At 41.8% G+C, this 16,897-nt stretch overlaps 1 protein-coding gene across 2 annotated transcripts in view; it reads left to right on the plus strand.

Moving 5' to 3' along the window:
• Nucleotides 1-341: 341 nt before the first annotated feature.
• pcgf3 (polycomb group ring finger 3) overlaps nucleotides 342-16,897 on the plus strand; it is a 74,253-nt gene continuing 57,697 nt past the window's right edge. Inside the window, exon 1 of one of the 2 annotated variants that reach the window (XM_082507539.1) lies at nucleotides 342-473. The gene's annotated coding sequence lies outside the window, so the exon portion shown is untranslated. Of the gene's footprint in view, nucleotides 474-9,747; nucleotides 9,772-16,897 lie in introns of those variants that run through there. The other variant, XM_082507540.1, reaches the window with a different exon arrangement.

Genomic DNA, 16,897 nt, shown 5'->3' on the forward strand with positions numbered 1-16,897 from the left:
ATGCACTCCTTTACATTTTCAAAAGCCTTCCACTGACCCGCTTGTAGTCTTTCACGGACCGATTCTGGCCCCTGGTCCTTATGTTTGACACCTATGAAGTGCAACCTGGTGTTGCTATAAATTTTTATTGATTAATATGAAAGAATTCAAATAAATAAAGTATTTACAGCTTATAAACCCATAATAAAGAAAATGGTGCCAACTCGATAATCAATAACAGAATCAGCGGATCGATTTTCCGAAATTTGCCGCCCTCGTTCAACTCGCGCCCCTCTTCCCCCCCTCCCCCTCCCCCGACTCTACCGCCTCCGGCTCGGTCGCTTGGCCGCTCTGCGCATGCGTTCTGCCGCTTCGAGAGAACAGTTTCGGCCTGTTCCGCGACCGCTCGGTCATTTTCGCCTCTTTGTTTTACTGATAGTGGATTTAACTCGGATTCAACCTAACATCCAACGGACCGTGCTGCTCCCAAACAGGTTAGTTCGTCTACCTGCACTTCTCCTCCTCATATGTCCGTGCTCGGCGGGTGTGTGGCCGGTTTACGGTCCCGGTTTGCACCCCCTCCTCTACATTTTTTGCTTGTCTCTTTCCGCTTGGTGCTACGGGGCACGCTATACGTGTTGTGTTATGTGCCTGTGTGTGCGTGTGTGTGTGGTAGTGGTGGTGGTGGTGGTGTATGACCGGGCCCTGCAGTTGTAGACCGGGGATGGGGGTTATTTTTGAGGAGGTAAAGTCTGCCGTAAAGGTGGCTTTAATGCTATCCGGGATGCACACGGTTAGCCGTCCCGGAGAGGAGGCTCTGGCAGCAGCCTGTCTGCCTGTCTCGTCATGTTTAAATGCTGTTGTTCTTCTAAACCAAACACCAGTTTTTGCTTCCCAGTGAACTGGAATGTTCTTGAAGGAAACAGCTCATGGTCCACCATTAGGCTCACCACCTCCAACACCTCCTCCCTCTCCTTCTCCTCCTGCTGTTGTTGCTGTCCAAAGTTCAGAGGAGGATCTGTGTGTGAGGTTCGGATTAAATGGAGACACAAAGTTGATGCCTTTTCTTTTCCCTCTGGGTGGATGTCGCCCCTCACAACCCTGCTCCTCCTGCTCCTGCTGCAGCAAACCCTGGGTGACATTGTGAGGGGGAAGGCGTGCAGCCAACAAGTCTGTGCAGCGCTTTTATTTGTACGTACATATGTGTATGTGTGTGTAGGGGGAGATGCGGATAAGGATCAGCTTTACACAAGCCTTTTAGTATGGTGGAGTCAGTTGGACTGAATCCAGGTTTAGATGCGAGGGTTTCCCATAACTTTACACCACGAGGAGAATCTGCAGCCTGGGAAGCATGCTGTGGGTGATTGCAGGTTGTGTCTAGGTGAGAAGTGGGTCCAGTTTTCTTAGGAATTAATATGCACGGTCACAGACAAAGTTTTTGTGTCAAAACCTGTCAAATCAAGCCGTTTTTAAGTGTAACCAACCATCTTATTGTCAGAAAATGTGCTCTTAAATTGGATGCTAGCAGTGAGATTTATGTGCACATGCCTGTTGTCAGAATTTGGTTGAAAAATCAAAAAGCCTGATCACGTTTTCTTACATACATATGCCATATTTAGTTACAGTTAAAAGTTTGGTTAGTATTTAAAAAGAATGGTAAATGGCCTGTATTTGTATAGCGCCTTACTAATCCCTAAGGACCCCAAAGCGCTTTACACATCCAGTCATCCACCCATTCACACACACATTCACACACTGGTGATGGCAAGCTACATTGTAGCCACAGCCACCCTGGGGCGCACTGACAGGCAAATTCATTTTGAGAAATCTGCTCATGGTTCGGATGTTTGAGCAGAAATGCACGTGCACATTCCAGTATTCACAGTTTAGATAAGGGTAAAAAAAAAGGTTCAAAAGTCTGTGAAATCATGCCTTCGTTTTGTCTGCATTGGAGCCACCCTACTGTCAAAAAACCCACTCCTCACTTGCTGTTCGCACTAAGAGCTTTATGTGCACAAGCCTGTTGCCGTCTTCATCTGCTGGAGGGGAAACTTTGTCCTTTCTTACTTTAAATCTGAATTGAAAAGCAGGATTTTGCCTCTTTAAGAACAGATGAAGGCTGTCTTGGTCCAATATGCATCCTATGGCTAAGTGTAATGTAGTGTATAAAGTCTAGAATGGGAGAAATTGTTTATATTAAATTCTGAGAAGGTCATTTAACTTCTTTTTAAAACAGAAGTTATGAAAGACTGAATATTTGTTCATTTCTGTAAATGGTGTAAACAATCCTGTACAGCAGTCAGACGGAGAGTTTTGTAGTTTAACGTTTAAGTGTGACGTTGCTGTCTCACAGTGGAATAAGGTCATCACAGAAACCACTGTTACACACAGCGGCACATTTTTAAAATCGCTAAACAAACAAAAGCCAAAAAAACAAATTCAGCCTCCCTCTTGCATCGACGTCTAGACATCTTTTGATCTGCAGGTTACCAAATCAATGCTCATGCTGACTATAAACCACAGGCCGTCAGACTGAGCAGACTTTTGTTGCACGGAAACCAGGGTGCTCATCATGGCAGTGATGAATTCAAGCTGCACCTTACAGCAACAGAAAGTTGACCTCCATAACCTCACTGATTCCATTTAATTCAAAACGTTGCCTGATGTTGGATGGGTGAATAATTTCGCTGCTTTTCGGAGTCTTGATAGCTTTGATTCGCCTGAGATGTCTCTTCTAACCTGCAGCCAGTGTGCTTGTGTTTAAACAGCTGAGCTGCTTTCTGATGCTTTACATCATCACAGAGGGAAGAGATGCAGCATTTGGCAAGGCCAGGTTCTCCTTGATGGGGCTTTCACTCACTCTTTTTGTTTTCTTCTGCACTTCAGTTTAAAGTGAGTTGCTGTTATTGTCTGTCACAGCTCCAGCTTTTAATTTAGGTTGTAAAACACTTTGATTCACTTTAAATTAACTTCACTGAGCCTCTCAAACTGTGCTTGCATTTACCACATGGTATAGTTGCTTCATAGCACTCCACATATCCTCTTAGTGTCTACTTTCATATCGGGTTTCTGCTGACTTTGCAGGGGAACCCTAAATTACCTGCAGCTTTTCTTTAGCGCCGACCTCTGACCTGGATTCAATGACACCTAACGAGGTTTTCTAACGTTACAGTGAAATTTCTGCATTTTCATCAGTGGTTAATGGATACAAATGGCCAAAAGAACACGAAGCTTGACCTCTTTACCCCGAAACATGCATCTCTGCACTGTTTTAACAATGTTAATGGTCCCACTGGGCAGTCTGATAAAACTGTCCGCCCTGCAGGACAGGCGAGCAGTATACGACCTCTTAAAGCATAGCGCTTCTTGATAATGAGAAAACTCAATAGTAAGTGAAGCTCCGGTAGATATAGCATTTGTCTCTTTCCTTGGACAGGAAATGATCTCGGGCAGCTCTCTAAATGAGCTGCTGAACGACCGTGGAGAATCCCTCGCCTGCAAATCATGCTGCAGCTCAGCGAGGCTGATCTCACCCGCTTCAGCGCTACTTTCGCTTTTTCCTCCTCCACACGGTTTCTTTGAACATTCAGTAATGGGAAATGGACACAGTATCACCCCTTTGGTTCAGTCCTTGCCCATCTTTACAGGTCATATACCGGCAGCAGTCCTAATAGTGTGTGTGTGTGTGTGTGCAAGGTTCTACAGATACTGATAAGATGATGTGATACTGTTGGAATTTCAGGAAAAATTAAATTAGAGGTATCAGATGGGTGCAAAGCAGGATTGTGTGATTAGTTGGTGATTTTTGAAGTAGCAGAAGTTGAGGGAGGCTTACATTCTTTACAGGACAGCACCTCCTTTTTAGCTGCAGCTGTGTGCTTCATGGATGCCTCTGTGTCAAGGAAGAGGTGTCATTGAAATTAATGATCGCTGGGAGGGGAGCTGTCTTTTTATAATGCAGCAGTTGTCAGTCTGATGTGGCCTGAAGGCGCGGTCATGTCACCATTTAAACCTGCAAAATAACTTCCTAATTTTTAAGTTGAGAGAACGCTGATATAGTCCATGAAATCCTTATGAATTTGTCACATTCTGCTGTGGTTAAATGCACATTGGAGCCACACTGAAGTCTTCTTGATTGTAGTACCAACTGGCGATTTTGCTCTTTAGGGAAAGGTGCAGAACGAGCTGGTTGACCTGTTGGCTCAGGATGTTTCTGGCAGCTCATTAATGTGGCACTGTCATTTTCCGGTGCAGCTGTCTAACTGGTGTTGTACATTAATGAAACAAGAATCAATTATTTAACTGACTGGTATTTTTGGTGCCTACTAGCAAGGGCAGCCAAATGTAAACTTGAGGTTGTTATTATGGCCTATAATTATTTTTTTTAAAGTAGTGCTGCCTCCTTGTAGTAGAGTGGAATTTGGGACAGGTCTAACCTGAGCAGTTTTCACTCATCAGCTTTGGGCTTTTTTCCAGGAATCAGGTTGGGATGCTTTTCCCAGTATCACATGTAGTACGCAGCAGGAAATAATCCACTTCAGCCATGCTCCATGTGGTTTAGGTGAGGGGAGGAGCCTGGATGGAGCATGCAGGCGACTGCTTACTTTTCACCCACTTGCTAGTGGTGAATGTGCCGGTCTATTAGCTGTGCTTTTTGTACACTGACTCATCCCAATATGGACTATGTAGAAGGATGCTGGCAGGTGAGATACCAGCTAATGTCCAACCCGACTGCACCGAACATCTGCGCTTTCACAACCACTCCAGTCATTAATTCCTGGAAAGACTCAGGGCTGCAGCGCATGTGTGCAAATGGCTCCAGAAAATTTAGTTTTCTAGTTTCTGTTTAATATTGAAAAACAGTACATTTAGCTTTAAACCAGGATTTCTTTGACCACAAGTCAAAACCAGTGTCTAGACACAAAAAATGAAACCAAATGAGATCGAAACTCAAGATGAAAGTTGAGGGTGTGTTTGTGCTTCAACTGCTTTATATTCTTCAACTAAGGGTTTTATTTTTCTCTTCTTTTATTGCTTTTTAAAAAGTCTTGCATAGGTCGTTTCACACAACAGGAGCTGTTGTTGTCACTTAATCACTAACAGCATCTTTTTCTAGTGTGATCAGATCTTAGAGTGATTACAAGCTGCTTTCACACATGAAGAGGAGGCACACACATCACACACATCAACAATCTCCTGCCAGGAATCTGCTGATATTTGTCAGTACTTATATTAATGCTATGATTTTTTTTTTTTTTACTCCTTATACTGAGGCGATCATTGTTATTCTTTCGCTAATAAACTAAAAAGCTGAGACAAAAATGTAACGCGAAATCAACACGAGGAATTGATGGTGCTGAACAGGCCAATCATAATTGCTGTGGGCTTCTTGGGAGGTGCACATCAGGGTACGATGCACAGTTCCTGCTGAAAATTGGACATGATGAGGAATGAGAATAGTAGTTTTGAATCCACATGTCTTGTCTCCTGGATACTCTACCCAGCAGAAGCCTCAAGTAAACCTAATGAGCTTTATAGTAGTGAGAAAGTCAGCTGTGACCAATAACCTGGCTATGTTCTCCTGACCTTGTCCAGATTTCAAGTCTGAAAGCAGTTTTATTGTAGCAACAGAATGGGACGCAGCGTCTGACATTCCCATGTTATTCTCCATAGATAACGTTAGCTAATGCAAACAGCAGCCAGATTCTTTGAAGAAAATTTAACATTTCCAACAAACCCAGGGTGGAACCAGGTGGAATTATCTATTTTGCAACACAATTTAGAAAGTAGTTTGTTTTCCTGTGTTGTTATTTACATAAGGGCACATAAAAAATCTCAGACTTTCTGGCAGACTTTTTCATTTATTGCATAAACACAGTGGGTTATCTGAAGCAGCCATAAGGCCAGAGGACAGAAGGAGACACTTAAAATCGGTACAGACTTGCAGTGAATGTTTTTGAAGCAGCTCGGTCTGCGCTGGCTCTGCTGATAAGATTCATGGCTGTGCTCAGGCTTTCGCAGATCCTATCTGTTCTATGTCAACATCTCAAATAGCTGGTTGTCAACAGGTGGTGTGAATTTAAATGGTTTGCTTTGCCTTTGTGTTGACATTAAAAACATTCCCTGACATGCTAAGTGCTGCATTCAGGTGGATGAAACGGCAAACAAAAGACGGGGCGCCTGTGTTTCACGTCCTCATTCTCCTTTTTGTCTTTAGTTATCTGCTTAAATGTAGATGACACGACCGCAAGTTTGTTTGTGTTAGAATAATTGGTTAAGTCGTTTGTAGTATTTCAGGATGCATGTAGCATAGTGACAGGGTAATAAACAAGCACAGCGCGGCTTCCAGACTCACTTGTTAGTTCAGCCAGTTTAATGAAGACAGGAAGACGGTGTACGTTAACAGCTCTGATGCACAGAGCTGCTCTGGAAAGGTTTCTCTTTCTGTGCTTTCAGTTGATGTCACCTTCCCTCTGGCAGCCATACTGCAGCTCTCCAGCTGCAGCTGACTGATTTGCAGAATATTTGGTAAATCTGCTGCACTTGTTTTCACTTGTAAATGATATTTTAGCACTCTGAGAGTGCAGACTTTGTATTGAGATCGAGTTCCTTTTGGATACGGGCTTGTGGCTCAAAGTTAGGAGTAACTAGCAAGTGGTTTGCAAGGTTAGGCAGCCAAAAAAATGCTAAACATTATATCCAACCAAGATCAATATTTGAGATGCTTGCTACACACCGAACAGGACTTTATTGTTAAAATATAAAGATGGCGATTAGGGCTGCCACGATTAGTCGACTAGTCACGATTATGTCGACTATTAAAATCGTCGACGACTAATTTAATAGTCGACGCATCGTTTGAAGCTTTGTAAGATCACAAAGGACGCAGGAATGAGTAGTAGGATTTAAGAGTGTAATAACGGACTGAAACAGAAGATGGCAGCACTGCATGTACAAGGATGCCAGCTGCCGTTAAACCCCGAAGAAGAAGAAGCTGTGTCCCAGAATTCATAGCGCGGCCCAGCTCAGTTGTCAACAATGGCGGCAGCTAGTTAGTTTTAATATTACTCTTATTATTCTTTCTGGGTCACAAAATAAACGTTTAACATATTTTCAGGCGAGAATGTAGCTGTGTAAACCTCAAATATCTGCTCAGTTTATCAAGACACCACATATTTTCAAAAGCGCTCCGACGTTTTCGGAGACGTCTGTTACCCACTAGCTCGTTAGCTAGCCGGGGGCAAGGCTAACTAGAGCCGTGAGAACACCGGACTCACGGCAAATCGTTTTCAAACCCACCGCCGTCTTTCGCTAGTCAGGTTAAACATATATATAAGTCACTTAGATAACTTAAAAATGTTATTGTTTGGCTTTCTTTAGTATTTTATTTGTTCCTGAGTAAATCGGTTTGGCTGAGATTAAAGTTATAGTTTTTGCACAGCTAAAACTGTCAAGCAGACAGCTGATTATCAGAAGTGTGAGACGCTGGAGAATATACTCCGGTGTCCTGTTATATTTTAGAAAGCAAGGAGTTTATTAAACTTCACCGAAACAATCTGCAAATTTCATTAAAAATTAATAAACTACCATCTTGTCTTTATTTTTAGTTAGCACAAACACTTCAAGCTGTAAGCTAATGATAGTTATATAAGACCAGATGCTGCTGGTGCAATAAGCTGTACGTCCAATGGATGATGATCTGATTAGTCGACTAATCGCAAAAATAATCGGTGACTAGTCGACTATCAAAATAATCGTTTGTGGCAGCCCTAATGGCGATGCAGCTTTCTGGTTCACAAACCCAACTTTTATCTAAAGGTGCAGCTGTAAATCATTATGGTCATTATCCTCTGGAGTCCAGAGGCTCATTATTTAAACTCCTCGTAGCTGTATGCCATAAAGTTATGATCGGGAAAAATGCAATCAGTGGTTTTGCCAAGTAACCTTGAACACAGATATTTCTTAATATACACCAAAATATTCAGAGCAGCGATATCTGTATAGATAAAATACAGGTTCTCAAAGTATGCCCTGGGGGCCAGTGGTGGGACTTGGTAACGTTTTGTGTGGTCGGCAAGCTTGATGAGACTTTCTAACACTAACGTTACAGATGTTATCAAGCGATGCTAAAATAAAGGTACAAGGATGACAGTTAACTGCAAAAACCACAGCTTCTTTAACAGACACATTGGAAACACTGACTACATGCACTCAAAAGTTTCCCCATCCTCAAAGGTGAAGCTATAATTTATTTATTTTTTGGCCTTTTAGCCTTTATTGGATTGAGATGGTGTAGATCAGCGGACCCCAACCCCCGGGCCTCAGACTGGTACCGGTCCGTGAGTTGTTTGGTACCGGGCAGCGAGAGTTGAGGCTCAGGTGTGAAATGTATGGTTTTTATCGGGTTTCAGTGTTATTTTGTTATCGTTTTTATCGTTAACTCGGTGTCCCTGGGTCTTTTCACGTGTGTTATGAATAAATCTTCTTTTTTTCGGTACCGGTACTAGTTTTATTTTGTTGTATTTATCCGCAACACCTTAAAGGCCGGTCTGTGAAAATATTGTCGGGCATAAACCGGTCCGTGGCGCAAAAAAGGTTGGAGACCACTGGTGTAGATCACAGGTGTCGAACTCCAGGCCTTGAGGGCCGCTGTCCTGCTTGTTTTCCAACTAACCTGACCTTGTAGCTTCTTATTGGCAAAGCACACCCGATTCAGGTAATCAGCAGCAGGCATGGCAGGGCTATCTCAAAAACTAGCAGGATGGTGGCCCTTGAGGACTGAGTTTTACACCGCTGGTGTAGATGGACAGGAAAGTGGGGAGAGAGAGGAGAAGACATGCAGCAAAGGGTCGTGGGTCAGACTCGAATTGGGGCCGACTGCTCTCTGGCCATTCGGCATATGGTCGCCTGCTCACCCACTGAGCTAAACCAGGACCCACAAAGCAATAATTTTGAGCAAAATGCAGCTGAAATATACAAAATCCAAGCACATTCATGAAAAGAGTCTCGTCAGTGCTCTGCGTGTAGCTTATTTGGCAAGTCTCAAGCAAACACCAGTGACAGCACTGATTAAAAATTTTCCAGTTTTTCTACTCTTTATGTTCACCACCACCATCTTAGATTGCTAACTTGGTTGGGCTGCTCTGACTTTCGAAGTAGTACGAGCTGAACGGGCGTCCCACATTAGCACGCAGGCTTCTGACGTAATCTGGAATGCAGCATAAGCCCAGTTCCAGACCGAAAGATTAAGACCTTCACCGAACCACTAGTCTTAATCCCCGTTTTGGCAATTGAGCACAAGTGTTTTTTAAATTTTTAATAGCAGTTTCTAGTCAAAGATATTGTCTCTTATACGCTGTCAGCCAAAATAAAAAGTCTAATGCTGCTAAACAGCTGAATCCACATTCACAACAATGTGCTGTTTTTATGTGTGTTCTGTGGGAGAGCAGATTTTATTAACCCGCAGCTCTCAGTGATGCCAAGTTTGTGATTTAACTGCAAAGGCTGTAAAATCACCAAAATTCAATTATGTAACTTCCCAAGCTGTCAGTTGTATTGCAGTCTTTTATGTAGCAACCTATCGCCATGCCCTAAGGACAAAGGCGGTTAATCCAGTGCTGAACATGTGACTTGTTAGCTCGTCATAGACCACATGAGTTTGAAAGTAACAAATGAACAAAACTTTCAGTTAGTTTTGTGTTTTGTTTTTTTTTAGACTTGCCGCCCAGCTTTCAGTCGAAGGATCCATAAAGTTATGATGCATAAAGTTACTCAAGGACGTGTTTGAAAAAGGTTGTGACCACATCGAATCACCACTGTTGTCTTGCCTGTTTTGATTTTCTCCCCTCAAACTAAGCTGCAGACATACAATCTAACAGGTCAGCTTTTATTTAGTTGTCAGCTGTTTGATAAAATGCGGTCAAGGGTCAGCCAAGGTCTGACTTCTCCCTGAAGTCCAAAAAGAAGCGTGGCACAAGTGACATTACTGTTTAGCATCTCTGTCCTTTTAACAAGCCCAGAAAGCCTTTTCTAAGTGAACGTCGACACGCCAAATGAGGTATTAATTACTTGCTTGCCTTGTACTTTGGCCCAGCTCGTACAGAGCTCTGATAATAACTCTCATCTCAGGATCTGTGTGTGACGCGCCCTGTCTTTTTCCCGCGGCCGCTAGCCCACAGTTTGTGGTTAAAACTGAGAAAAGCAAGACGGGACTACAATTCTGCCAGCCTGTTAACCAGCAAACCCACGTAATGGCTCATTGCATTCTTCCTGTTGCAGCAAGCTTCTTCTCCACCACACACTGACTGGTGCATTTGAATATTATAATTTATGAAACTAAAACAGGAAGTTTTAAGTATATGGGTGTAAAAATTAACAGTGTGAAGCTGTGATTCTCCATCCTTCCTGTAAAGACTGCAGCGTGCCAACAAGCGGGCATATTGTTTGGGTTTAAATATGCTTTAATGGTGTCGGTGGAGGGTTTTATGTGTAAGTACGTTGTAGTTTATAGTTTGTGCCTTACATGGGTTGCTTTCATTTTGCTTCGTCTTGTTGCTTTGTATTGTTTGAACTGTTTGACAAATGTAAGGACTTTAAAGATATAAATTTGTGCTTTGTGAAGTTGTGACTTCACAGTCCGTCACCAATCACGTCAAACTACACAAACATATGTCTATTGCATTGATGCTAGTCTTTGGTTAAAGTCCTTCAGTTTTCCTTTATTCCCTTTATTAAAAGTAGAGATTAAAAGTAGTAGCACTCTTTTTAGTCTTAAGTCAGCTGGACTTTTTTAGGTTAAAGTGCTAACGACAGCCATGACTGGATAGAAAACGTTCAGACACAGTTCTCCTGAATCGACTTTATTTATCTTGCTGTCAGTCAGCTGTAAAAGCTCTAGACTTCAAAATAATTTTGTTTTGCCACTCATACCTTGCTAGGGATGGGTATCGTTTAGGTTTTATCCGATACCGGTGCCAAATCGGTACTTTTGAAACGGTGCCGGTGCTTAAACGGTGCTCGAACCGGTGCTTAAAGAATGGAGAACACAAACTTTGTCCAAAAACCTCTCATGTTCAGCTGGTTTTTTTTGTAAAAAGATAACAATGTGTGCCTTTTCTGCAGCTATGTGGCATATATGGTATCACTCTTGGCTGGAAGCAGTGCTTAATCAATGGAAAAAACACAAACTTTGTCCAAAAACTTCTCATGTTTAACTGTTTTCCACTTTTTCTTTGGTCATTTTAGCCTTTTTGGCCAGGGTGAAGGGAGTATCTGCCATCAAACAAGAAGACAGCCGCATGTAGCTATGATGATGTTTGCTAGTTCACCTTACCTGCATTAATGTAATAACGTGGTTAGCCTACTCAACGTAAATTACACACTAACAACATTAAGCTACTCACGCAGAGAAGAACGGCTGCTGCTGCATCATCATCCTCATCATTTCTGCTACACTGGCAGGGCTAGGGGCCAGGACTCTATTCCTCGGGTTTTTGGGGGATGTTGCTCCGGGTCTGATAACTGGCAACCCACCCGACGTGCACGGTGTGAGGTCTCGCAGCAAGCTATCAAATACGGCGCATTTCTCGGCTTTTAAAAAAACCGCTATGCGTCGCCAGCTGTTTAATCGGATTCTTGGTGTTACCTCCTTTGACAGTATCAGCTTAAAGCACTTGTTGCAGGCTGCTGAGTTTGCATATTTTGCTGTGAAGTACAGCCAGACTTTTGACCGCTTCGCCTTGGGCATTTTTAATCTGTAGCTCTGCTCTAACAGAACGTACGTACCTGGCCCCGCCTACTATCCTCGGAAACGTAAAATGATTGGCTAGAAGTGTATCACAGCTCAGGAAAAAAAGCACCGAAATAAAGCACCGAAATGTGCGCTGCTTTTCGGTCTGGTTACTACCGTTTATGTCAGAACGCACCGGACACCAGTACCCATCCCTATACCTTGCCTTCAACTATTTAAAGTGAAGTGGCCGATGTCTCAGTAAAGGTTGGTTGTCTCCTTCCCCTAACACCATCAGAAGAGGCACCTCTTTGACCTGGAGACCTTTTTCTCAGTAGGGTGTGGATGTTTATTTTCAGGTGTAAAAGTATAAGACAGAAATTACAGTTTTAGGTCTTGTTAATTGGTGATAAGGGTTAATAGGCTGTGAAACCATCAAGGTTAGAGCTTTAGGAAGATATGTATTAGAGATGGACCGATCCGATATTACATATCGGTATCGGTCCGATACTGACCTAAATTACTGGATCGGATATCGGAGAGAAATAAAAAATGTAATCCGATCCATTAAATATCAAAAAAGCACCTCACAAAACTTGCGACCTGGCGTAACTCTGCTCATAACAGTAGCACGTCGGAGCAGTATGCATCACGTGATAGAGTGGCTGTGGCGTGCGAGACCTGTCAGCGGTCTGGTTGTGTATTTGGAGCCTGGCTACCAAACCGCCATTTCATCTCCGAGAAAGTTATCCCAGAGAGAAGTAAAGCAAGTGTGTAAGTTCATCTCTGAATGTTTGTAAAGCATTCCAGCGTTAGGCTCAACAACCGATATATGGAGCGACTGCCTCTCTCTCCCTCTCCTGCTGCTACTTCAATCGTGAAACTGATCAATGATCAGCTGATCGGCTTTTCTGTCAAGAGTCCGTCTCTCTTGTTTGTTTATCACCCACTTCACGCCAGAAAGAGGAAACCAGCGGCTGAACAACAGCAGCACGTTTAAGCTTGATAAGCTGTTGTTAGAATTTATTTAATAGTACTTTCTACACCAGGATCTTTTTCTGCGTAGCTGACGGCTGGTAACTGTGCAGGGGTGGATCTAGCAAAGTTTAGCCAGGGGGGCCGATAGGGAATGAACAGGGGAAAGGGGGCACAAAGACATACTTTTCTTTCTTATTCTCATTTAAAATATCTAGCTTTTAATAAATAATTATCTGAATCTTACACCCAAAGTTTTAATCTGATGTAAAATGTATAGAAGTCCATTACGGTATATAGTAACTGTTAAGTCTAATATAGTAAGCTAGTACTTTTTTTTTTTTTTTTTTTTTTTTGCTGGGAGTTTGCAACCCTATTAGTTAGGTTGCTTAATATTTCTGCTAAGTACTCTTTAAAATACCAGAATAGGGAGGATGGAGTAGGTTTAAGTTTATTAGATTGATCAGTATTGCTGAACTATGAAATATTTTGGGTGCAGTGTATTTTTTGCATACAGGTATAACAGAATAGCTTCAGTGTTTGTTTGTTTTTAAACTTGAGTATGAACTTATACAAAATGCAGCAAGATATTAAAAAACAGTTTTATTGATTAAAAAACACACTATATCGGATTCATATCGGTATCGGCCGATATCCAAATTTATGATATTGGTATCGGACATAAAAAAGTGGTATCGTGCCATCTCTAATATGTATTAGAGATGGACCGATCCGATATTAAGTATCGGTATCGGTCCGATACTGACCTAAATTACTGGATCGGATATCGGAGAAAAATAAAAAATGTAATCCGATCCATTAAATATCACGAAAGCACCTCACAAAACTTGCAACACGCCGTAACTCGCCTCAGAACGTTAGCACGTCGGAGCAGTATGCATCACGTGATAGAGCGGCTGTGGCATGCGGGACCTGTCGGTGGTCTGGATAGCATTTGGAGCTTCGCTAGCGACCTGGCATTTCATCTCCGACAAAGTTATCCCGAGAGAAGTAAAGCAAGTGTGTAAGTCCATCTCTGAATGTTTGTAAAGCATTCCTGCGTTAAGCTTAACAAGCGACTGCCTCTCGCTCTCCTGCTGCTACTTCAATCGTGAAACTGCTTAATGATCAGCTGATCGGCTTTTCTGTCGCGAGTCCGTCTGTCTTGTTTGTTTTTGGCCCACTTTGCACCAGAAAGAGGAAACCAGCGGCTGAACAACAGCAGCACGTTTAAGCTTGATAAGCTGTTGTTAGAATTTATTTAATATTACTTTCTACTCCAGGATCTTTTTCTACGTAGCTGACGCTGGTAACTGTGCAGGGGCGGATCTAGCAAAGTTTAGCCAGGGGGGCCGATAGGGCATGAACAGGGAAAAGGGGGCACAAAGACATACTTTTCTTTCTTATTCTCATTTAAAATGTCGAGCTTTTAATAAATAATTATCTGACACCCAAAGTTTTAATTTGATGTAAAATGAATAGAAGTCAATTACTGTATATAGTGACTATTAAGTCTAATATATATATACCCTAGTAAGCTATAGTACTTTTTCCTTTGGGAAGGTACCATCTGTGCAGTCTGCAATTTTGTTGAAGAAAGATGTTGAATCTATTTAATATTTCTTGAAAAATAATTGATTTCTGTACATTTTTTTTCACACTTCATCAAATTAAGGTTGATTACGTCGATTAAGCATCATGAGGTGGAGCGTGAGGGGTGGTTCCCTATTTTTTATTTATTTATTTTTGTTGTTGCTGGGAGTTGGAACCCTATTAGTTAGGTTGCTTAATATTTACGCTAAGTACTCTTTAAAATACCAGAATAGTGAGGATGGTGTAGGTTTAAGTTTATTAGATTGATCAGTATTGCTGAACTATGAAATATTTTTTTTGTATACAGGTATAACAGAATAGCTTTAATGTAGTTGTTGTTTTAAACTTGAGTATGAACTTGCAGACTTGCAAAATGCAGCAAGATATTTTAAAAAAACAGTTTTGTTGATTAAAAAACACTATATCGGATTCATATCGGTATCGGCAGATATCCAAATTTATGATATCGGTATCGGTATCGGACATAAAAAAGTGGTATCGTGCCATCTCTAATATGTATATAAAATTCCCCATAGTTTCTGTCATTTTTCATGCAAACTCTGGTTTTTGGACTCTTTTTCTATTGGTTTTGGATTGTTGCTTGGATTAAATAAGAAACCCAAAACCACTCAGATTGACTTTGAGGGGCATTTTCCTCAATGATTTAAAAAATTTAAAGTGGCAGTAGACTCCTGTCTCTCCTCTGTGCCTCTGTTGCAAAGATTGGTTCCATTTTAACCTGTTTGCATCTCCTGGTTGCATTACACTAGTAAGTAAACAAATTTGTTGCTTTAAGGTAATGTAAATAACCCAAATCGTTATTTCTCTATGGCGTAAACGGTCGACTGGGCTTTCAGTTTCTGCCAGTCTCTCCTTTCACCTTCTGTACCTTCTCTTTTCTTTTGCTGGGTCAAGGTTTTACATTTATTGTGGCTGTTTCACCGTCCAGTTTTTCAGCTACACAGAGCGTTTGATGGTGACCCTCGTCCTGTTGTGGTTATGAGGCTTCACTGGCAGACGGATGTGCAAAGTTACACAGAGGCTTACAGGAAATCAGCTGTAATCATGTCACTGTTGATTTAGTATTTACTACATAAATGCAGTTTTAACATACAGATGCACTCCACTTCTTTGGGCCTAACTCAACCAAAACTGGCAGTTTGTTGGAGATAATTTGGAGCAGTTGGATCTGTGACGGTTTGATTTGCAGCTCGTAACAGCAGTCGGTTTAGTTTAGACCCGAAAAGATCAAATTTTTTTTTTTTTTAGTCAATGATGAGAAAACCTGTATGAAGCTCAATGTCTCATTATTTGGCGTATAAAATGCAAGTTTTTTATTTATGACAGCAAATTAAATATTGATGGTTCTAGGCTTTCTTAAGAAATAATCAAAAGGTAAATTGATAATAAAAATAACCCTTGGTTGTAGCTCTATTTCACTTTATTCCATCTCAGTAGTCTTATTGAACGGTTGCAGTTTCTCAGTATGATGGGGGCCGTTACATTCAATTTCTACTGCTGTAAAACGGCAGATTAAGAAGGCCCCCATCTTCCTTACTACCGGAAGAAATGCATTGTAATTTGAAGAGCATAAAACTCAGCAAGCAGAGGAAATGGCTTAAAGTGCTCAGGGTTATCGATTCAAGCTGTAAGACGCGTTTATAATTCCTGGTGTAAGAATGGAAGCGGAGACATGGACAAGCAGTGCTGCTGTTAATGTGGCCTTAAGCAAAGTAGGCCACTCCCAGTCACACCACTGGTGCTGTTAAGTTGCAAATTGCAGGTGACTGTGGCTTAACTGGGTGTAACTGAAAATATGAAGCAAAATTATGAAGAAAGAAAATACATGTTCAGCAAACCCTCCCTGGGTAAATAAAGGTTTAAAATGCAGTATATCACTGAGGCATTGTCAGGATAAGTGGTAGGTGGAGGACTCCTGCACTGTGTCGGCTTGTTAGAGCAGTGGCATTTCTGATGGGGGCCTGAAGACGGACGGAGTGAGTTAAGTGAATTTTGACACTTGAGTCCTTTAGAAAAGAGACTGGTGTAAGGTAATTACAACACTTAAGAGCTAATTGTTTTATTTTATCCAAAGACAAATAAGCTGGCTAACTGGGAGAATATATATCACAGGTTTAATTCTCACAGCATTAAACTTGGAGATATATCATGTCTGTATATCAATTATCTTTTGATGGCCAGTACCAGTTATTAGCAGAGATGGGCGATTACTATTGCAAAAAAGGGAATTAGATTACCGTTACTTTCCTGTAAGCACGCTGCGTTACTGCGTTACTAAAACCGTGATTCTTTTGTGACAGTGACGTAAGCGAGTGCGACGTTCATGGCAACAGCTGTGTGCAGATCAAGAATGGATAATATATCGAGTGCGGGAGAGAGTATGAGCGTACAGCGTTTAAAGCATGGAAGTACTGACCTCACTTTGAGTTTGATTCTGTAAAAAGTGACAAAAACATTTGCGTCCGCTGTCCACTGCATGGGAAGAAAACTTCTTTTTACAGCGAAAAAAATCCCTTAACTTCCGAGGAAGCACCGAGTGCGCTACCAGGGAATGGGCAATTCACAGACAAACTGGCGGATTCTTCCACTGAGCGCTGCGGC

The sequence above is a fragment of the Aulonocara stuartgranti genome (genome assembly GCF_965226115.1).
Source record: "Aulonocara stuartgranti genome assembly, chromosome: 2".
Taxonomy (NCBI): Eukaryota; Metazoa; Chordata; class Actinopteri; order Cichliformes; family Cichlidae; genus Aulonocara; species Aulonocara stuartgranti.